The sequence below is a fragment of the Vigna umbellata genome, chromosome 9 (genome assembly GCF_029865625.1).
Source record: "Vigna umbellata cultivar VRB3 chromosome 9, Vumbellata_1.0, whole genome shotgun sequence".
NCBI classification, from domain to species: Eukaryota; Viridiplantae; Streptophyta; class Magnoliopsida; order Fabales; family Fabaceae; genus Vigna; species Vigna umbellata.
In genome coordinates this window covers 25,235,665-25,243,990 of record NC_142173.1, presented here as the reverse complement: position 1 = coordinate 25,243,990, position 8,326 = coordinate 25,235,665, and the positions used below count along the sequence as shown (strand labels likewise).

Sequence of the window (8,326 nt, the reverse complement as noted above, 5' to 3'; positions counted from 1 at the left end):
TACTCTATCAAATCTAATGAACATATATTCTAAGCATAGTTTATGAGAAATTCGTCCAAAAAGACAGCATATATTGCAACAAATTTATGTATTTCTACCATCCAATGAATCAGTAGAATTTAAGGAAGTTGGTTTACTGGCAAAAGAGATTGGCAAGTCCATAAAATATCATCAAGGGAAGGGAAGGAAGGGACCAAGTGGGACTGTTTTTGGTCCGGCGACACTCCGGCGACGCTCTGACGGCAGTCCGGTGACCACCGCAAGGGTCCGGCACAGGGAAGGAAGCGGGTGGGAGAAATCGATACTCAAAACGCAAACTTGGTTGGCTGGGCCGGAGGAAGAAGATGTCGTCTTCAGTTCATCTGCCAACACCGGCAATGCAGCGACCCGCAAACCGAACTGCGTGGCTGGGTGGAAGACGACGGACACCTGTGGCACTGGATGAAGCGAAAACGGCAACGTCTACTGGCTTGGGTATCCGACGAGAGCTATGGTGGCTGGTTCGAAGGAAAGAAGGAGAGAAGATGCTCTATCAAATGTTCTCCGTTTTCTCTCTCTCAAAACATTTGAATCTAAAATTTTCGAAACAATCCTAAAAGTTTGAATCTACCCCAATTTTGCCATTGCCACGTCACTCTTTAATTTTTTAAAAAAATTTCACGTGCACCAATAACATTTAAACACGTATCCAGTATTTAAATGTTATCTTGTTCAAATATAATTTTCCTATTCTAAAACAGGAATAAGAAAAAACATATAGATGAGTATCTATCAACTAGAAGTGCAGGGATAAACAAACAATCAATGCATCTTTCCTGTCAACAATAAAGTAATCTAATAAATAGCTTATTAATTTCGTCATATCATATCACAACCTGTCCCTACATTTATTTTGACAGTCTGTTACTTTCCTCACATTTAACCCTGAAGCTAGAAATTTGCTCCATTTCTCGCATTTATTTTCTTTTTATCCATAAGTTTGCGTATTAAAGAGACTTGAAACGTGTGGTTATGTGAGCCAAGCATTTACTTGTCGGTAACTGCTGTAGAATCGTGTCACACTCTCGTTCTCTCTCTCTCACACACACTCATATATAATATAAGCATGTACATGCAATTCTAATAACACGCACCAGCATAAAGATGGTAGCCATTGTTGCTTCTTACAGTGTCTTTCCGAGTAAAGAAACTCCCAAAGTTCAATTATGGTTATCAGATAGTGACCAAGTCGTGCGTTCAGGTCACACACCCCTATCTATGTATACCAAGCAAAACACGATGATGGCACCACCCAGAGGTTGATAAACTCTCTTGCTCAGATTTTAGTGCCCTACTACCCACTTGCTGGGAGGTTGAGCTTAGCAGAAACTGGTCGAATTCAAGTGGATTGCAATGCCAAAGGAGTCACTTTTATTGAAGCCGAAACCACAAAATCATTGGCTGATTATGGAGACTTTTCACCTTCTGATTCTGTCAGGGAGCTTGTTCCAAAGATTGATTACACTCGACCCGTAAAGGAAATTCCTTTGTTGCTTGTGCAATCCACAAGATTCCATGGTGGTGAAGGTTTTGTCATTGGAGTGGCTTTCTGTCACCCTTTGGCTGATGGGTTTGGTGGCATTCAGTTCATCAATTCCTGGGCAAAACTGGCTCGCGGAGAGACACTTGAGCCACATGAATTGCCCTACCTTGATAGAACAATACTCAAACTCCAACACTCATCAACATCACCGTGCTTTGATCACCCCGAGTTGAAGCCTCTACCACTAAAACTAGGAAGCTCTGACATCAACGCTGAGGAAAGCAAGAAGACAAGGGCTGTGCTACTGAAACTGACGCAAGAACAGGTGCAGAAGCTGAAGAATGAGGCGAATGAAGAACCCTTGCAAGAAGGGGTGAGAGCTTATAGCAGATTTGAAGCTATTTCCGGTCATATATGGAGATGTGCAAGCAAGGCTCGTGAACTTGAAGAGAAGCAAGAAACGGTGGTTCGGTTCAATGCTGATATCCGTAGCAGACTGATTCCTCCTCTTCCTAGGAATTACTTTGGGAATGCTTTGGCAGCAACAGTGTCACCGAAATGCTATGTTGGAGAAATAGTGTCAAAGCCTTTGAGGTATGCTGCAGAAAAGGTAAGAGAAGCGATTGAAAAGCTTAGTAATGAGTACATAAGGTCACAACTGAGGATTGTGTTAGGAGAGGAGCAATTGGATTGCATAAGGGGTTTGTTCTTGGGAGAAGGAGAGCGTAGAAATGTTCCTTTTGCAGGGAATCCGAATCTTCAAATCACAAGCTGGATGAGCATGCCAGTGTATGGAGCAGATTTTGGATTGGGAAAGCCTGTGTTTTTCGGATTGGCATATGTTGCTCCGCAAGATAGGGCTGTGATTCTTCTGAGTCCAGATGGTGATGGATCCATTATTGTCTCCATGCACTTCCAAGAATCACATTTGGAGCTTTTCAAGAAATTGTTCTACCAGAGTTTGTGAAATTGACCCGCATCACCAAAACTATATTCAGCTTTTGCACTGCCAACTTTTATACGTAATTATGATAATGTTTTCTGTGGCTTCAGTTTACTTTCGATCTTCTTTCTTCTTCACACAGGATAATGTTTTTATCTGAAAATTTAGGGAAAAAAAGGACGGTCTTAAATTGATTGATTAAGTCAAGTCAAGTTATCTTCTTGAGTAGAGGTACTTGGTAGGTATTTGTGAATTTTTTTTATGTTAGAAAGTAAAAATGGTAACTTATCTCCTTATTTTCTATATATGATTAAAATTATATTAGTTTAAAAGCTATTTAAATTTTGTGATAGGTTTTCGATTGAGGTTGGCGTAATTACACCCCAAATATAATTAATCATGATTCAACTTTTAACGAAATAGTTTTGATTGGTAATTTTTTCAATTCGATCAATCAATTTTCATAATGTTTAGACAATCTGATATGGTGATTCACTGTTCGGCCTAACAATCGACCATTCAAATATATTATATACAAATCGTTTTAGAAAAAAAAAAGAGGTTTCTGTTTCATAGTTATTGCTCCTAAGAGCAACATTAAGTGTTTTAGGGTTGTTAGTTTTAGGCTTTTATGGTTCTGTTATGAGTTGTAACCAACTCCCTTTTCTGTTTCATGGAACCCTATATAAATAGGGATTCCAGCCCTTTTGTAAGATGATGAAGAGATCAATACACATATACAGAATACAATAAACTTTTACTTACCTCCGATTACCAACTCTTCTTTTCTTCTTCTTTAATCTTCTTCTTCTCTCCCAACGGACAGCCATTGGAGCAGCTCCATCATCATCTCGCTTGTGCACTGCATCAGAGAAGCCTTCTGCTTTTTCTTTCCTTGCGTGCACATCCAGTTTCAGACACGCAATGCTTTCTGACCAAAGGAAGCTTCTAGGAGAAGCTGATGTTTTCAGTATTGAAGGCCAGAGAGTATTGGGCCTCAGCCTTTCTTGATTTGGGCCTGTTTTAATATGGTACCAGAGCAGGTCCTGTGCCTGTTCTGCCTCTGTTTCCGCTGCATCTGCCCTTTATCACTCTGTTAGCAAGCATGGATCCGTCCAACAATCCTTCAAGCCCATTTTATCTCCATCCAGGAGAAAACCCAGGGATTTCTCTTATTTCTCAGATTCTTGATGAATCCAATTACACTTCTTGGAGTAGAAATATGAGAAGAGCTCTTCTCTCCAAGAACAAGTTAAAATTCATAGATGGAGGGATCAAGAAACCCCAAAGAGAAGATCCAATTTTTGATTCTTGGGAAAGAAGTAACATGATGGTGCTATCTTGGATTATCAAGACTCTTTCACCCCAGATTGCAGAAAGTGTTATATATGTAGAAGATGCTCAAGAATTATGGGAAGAACTAAAGGAAAGATTTTCCAAAGGAGACTATTTTAAATTCTCTGATTTGCTCCAAGAAATTCATTCAATTAAGCAAGGAGAAAGGAGCGTAAGTCAGTATTTCACTGACTTGAAGGTCTTATGGGAGGAACTGGAATTTCTTAGACCCATCCCACGGTGTAGCTGCAAGATTCCTTGCAGCTGTGATCTTTCTAAAGTCTCCTATAAGTACAGGGAAATGGAACATGTTATATGCTTCCTAAAGGGCCTGAATGAGCATTACAGTACTATAAGAACACAAATTTTGCTAATGGAACCTTTACCCAACATTAACCGTGCTTTTTCCCTCATAATGCAACAGGAAAGACAGGAGAAACATGCCTCTGGACTCATCAACCAAAATGAAGTTAAAATTCTGGCAAACAGCACTGAAAAACAGAACCATTGGAAGAATGATCAAGGTTGGAAGAGTCAGGGACGTGGATTCACACCTCGTGGACAAGGAAGAGGGAAAGGAAGAAATCCTAACTATGGAAAGCAATGTTCCCACTGCCATAAAATGAATCACACAGTAGATGAATGCTACTCTAAACATGGATACCACCGTGGTACAAGAAAAATGACAGCAACAACCAAAACAGTATGGGACAGAGTGAGTTGGGGACTGTGAATGCCTGCACTATTTCTGCTGAAAGATCACAGATCAACCAGCAAAATAGCACTAACGTTGCTCAAAGCTTCACACCAGAACAAATGCAGAAAATACTGCAGATGCTTGAGAAGAGTGACAGCCCTTCCCACACTGTCAGTCAAATGCATAAAGACACTGCAGAGGACAGACAAGGTATGTCCTCATGGATTATAGACACAGGGGCCACAGATCATGTGACCCATGACAAAAATTTGTTCATAACATTCACTAAAATCAAACCCATATCTATTAAATTGCCTAATAACTCCACTGTTACAGCCAACTATGCAGGAACTGTACAGTTTTCAGAAAATTTCATAATTTTTAATGTTCTATACATACCAGATTTTAGTTTCAACCTTATATCTGTACAAAGTTTAACTAGAGATATGGACTGCACACTAACCTTTTCCTCTAAGATGTGTCAAATCCAGGACAGCTCTACATTGAAGATGATTGGATGTGCTAAGGTGTATAGAGGGCTTTACTACCTACAGGCTGTTGGAAGAAATTTGGCACCTAATTTTGTTTTTTCTTATGAGCATGTAAATATAAATCTATGGCATTATAGGCTGGGACATCCTGGACATAAAATTGTTGAAAGAATGTGCAAAACTTTCCCTTATATTCAAACTGTTTCTGATAGTGTTTGTGACATTTGCCATTACGCAAAGCAACATAGATTACCTTTTCCTAAATCCAATTCCTTATCAGAAAACTGTTTTGATATTATACATTGTGACATATGGGGTCCTATCTCTATTTCGTCTATACATGGGCATAAATACTTCCTTACTATTGTTGATGATTGCAGTAGACACACCTGGGCTTTTCTTATGCACAATAAGGGTCAAACTAGAGAGCTTCTACAGTCCTTTGTCATGAAAATTAAAACTCAGTTCAATAAAACTGTTAAAATCATTAGGACTGATAACGGCCCTGAGTTCAATTGTTCCAACATGTACAATTCCTATGGGATTGAACATCAAACTAGCTGTGTTGAAACTCCACAACAGAATTCTGTTGTGGAGCGCAAACATCAACACATATTAAATGTCACCCGTAGTCTTATTTTTCAATCTAATGTCCCTTATGCTTACTGGTCTTATGCTCTATCCCATGCTATATACCTGATTAATAGACTGCCTTCCCCTGTTATTGATAATAAAACCCCTTATGATATTCTATATAATGATCCTCCCACTTATCTTGACTTAAAAGTCTTTGGGTGCTTGTGTTTTGCTTCTACTTTAGAGAGTAACAGAAATAAATTAGACTCTAGAGCTAGAAAATGTATATTTTTGGGATATAAGAATGGTGTAAAGGGTTATATTGTTCTAGACATCAACACCAGGGAAATATCTATTAGCAGAAATGTCATTTTTTATGAAGACATCTTTCCTTACAAGAATGAGCAAGGAACTAGGGATGACTTCAGTAACAGTGAAGGCAACACATCTTTTCTTGATAGTTTACCTTGCAGGTATGAAGAAGTTTTGGTTGAGGATAGAGGGGGAGACCAAAGACCTGATGATAACAATGATATTAATACCGACAACATCAATGTCACTGAAGAACAAAGAAACAATCAAAGGAAGTCCACAAGAGTCAAGAGAACCCCTGAACATCTAAAAGACTACATACACCAAGTTGATCACTCCTCATCTACTTCATTATGTATCAAAAACAGTATGAAAACGCCTTATCCTATCACTGATGTTTTATCTTATAAGTCCCTATCTGATAAACATTTGAGATACACTCTTGCCATAACTACTAGCAAAGAGCCTAATTCTTATAATGAGGCCAGAAGCAGCCCTGAATGGGTTGAAGCTATGCAAAAGGAAATCAAGGCGTTGCAAGATAATGGAACTTGGTTTTTAACCCAACTTCCTCCTGGAAAGAAATCCATTGGATGTAGGTGGGTGATAACAGTTGAAAAACTGTTATTTTCATGCTTAAAATTGATATTAAAAGCAACCTTTAGACTTAGAAACTAGCTTGAAATCATGCCTTTTGTTTATATTTTCAGAAATAAGAGAGCCGAACAGGTTTATGCTTGATTTAAGTGTTTTTGTGCAGGTTTTGAGGTGAATTTAGTGAAAAGAGTGAAGAAGGAGAGAGGTGACATTAGAAAAGACAAAAAAAGAGTGCAAAAAGAGAAGTCAAAAGCACCGCTCAGCGGCAAACTACCGCTGAGCGGCACTCAGAAGGTGGCGTTGGAACCGCTGAGGGGCAAATGGCCGCTGAGGGGAAGAAAGAAGACGCACAACCACCGCTGAGCGGTAAATACCGCTGAGCGGCACTTTTAGGGCTTGGGCTTTTGTAATCTTTTATATCTCTAAATTAGTATATAAGGGCTTGTAAGTCCTAGGGTTTAGTATCTTTGGCAGAAACGAGGCAAACACTCTCTCTTCCACCCCTTTGAAGGAGGATCTTGGATGCTCAGGCTACCTCTTCACCTTTCTAGGGTTTTATCTTTCATTCTTTCATTATTGTTCATCTAGGTTCACCATGAATATGGTGAACTAAACCTTGTATGTTTGTTGGGGAATCAATGTAATCTCTTGAAGCTCTCATATATGGATTTGTTGAATACATCTTTGAATTAAGACATATGCTTTCTTTTCATCATTAGTTAGGGTTTTTCCTCTTTGCTCAATGCTTGCATTGTTTAACTCATTCTAATGCATGATTATTGGTTTTGTTGATACGGACACGTACGGGGAAATCTAGATCCGGGAATTTCTCCCAATATTTTACTGACAATATTATATTGGTTGCCTTTAAGCTCCTGCACTCATGAACTAATCATTAGGAATGCTAGGAATTGTATGAACTATTTGATTAGGGAGAAGCCATCTAGAATGGTACATTAGAGAGTGGCATTAACAATGATGATTTGAAAGAAGAATTCCTAAAATATATGAGAGTGGATGAGATGAAATTGACCCCCAACAACATATTCATTCATATAATCCATTGAAAGTGTTTATCTTTTGTCTTTGTCATTGATCAATTCATGCATACATGTTTACTTTTCGTCTTGCATAATTAAATCCAAATATTTCGTTTCTAAGTCCTAGCTAATCAACAAATCACATAACTAAACTAGGCCGAGAGTCCTTTGGGAAGAACGATACTTGGTCTTACCAAGTTTATTACTTGAACGATCCGGTCATACTTGCCGGTTGTGAAACAAGTTTGTGACATCATATTTTGGTGCTTACAAATTTGTCCATCAAGTTTTTGGCGCCGTTGCCGGGGACTCGTGGTTTAACTGGTTAATTTGTGTGATTATTGATTATCTTTGACTTTACTGTTGAATTTCTGTTTTTATTTTCTGTTTTTATTTTTCAGTTTTTATTTGATTTGTTTTTATTTTATTTTTTCGGTTTTTATTTTAGATTAGGTTAGATTAGATTTTATTTTATTTTATCTTTTAGGTTAGGTTAGATTAGATTTTATTTTATTTTATAGGTTAGATTAGATTTTATTTTATTTTATCTTTTAGGTTAGGTTAGATTAGATTTTTATTTTATTTTATAGGTTAGATTAGATTTTATTTTATTTTATCTTTTAGATTAGGTTAGATTAGATTTTATTTTATTAGGTTAGATTTTATTTTATTTTATCTTTAGATTAGGTTAGATTTTATTTTATCTTTTAGGTTAGGATTAGATTTTATTTTTTTTAGATTAGGTTTTATTTTATATTCTATCTTATTTGACTCTATCTTCTAAATCTTTTTATCTTCTGAATATTTATCTAT

General features: G+C 37.6%; 1 pseudogene; it reads left to right on the top strand.

Moving 5' to 3' along the window:
* The first annotated feature begins 1,121 nt into the window (after positions 1 to 1,121).
* On the top strand, positions 1,122 to 3,237 carry LOC148193043 (hydroxycinnamoyl-CoA:piscidic acid hydroxycinnamoyltransferase pseudogene; annotated as a pseudogene).
* The last annotated feature ends 5,089 nt before the right edge of the window (positions 3,238 to 8,326 follow it).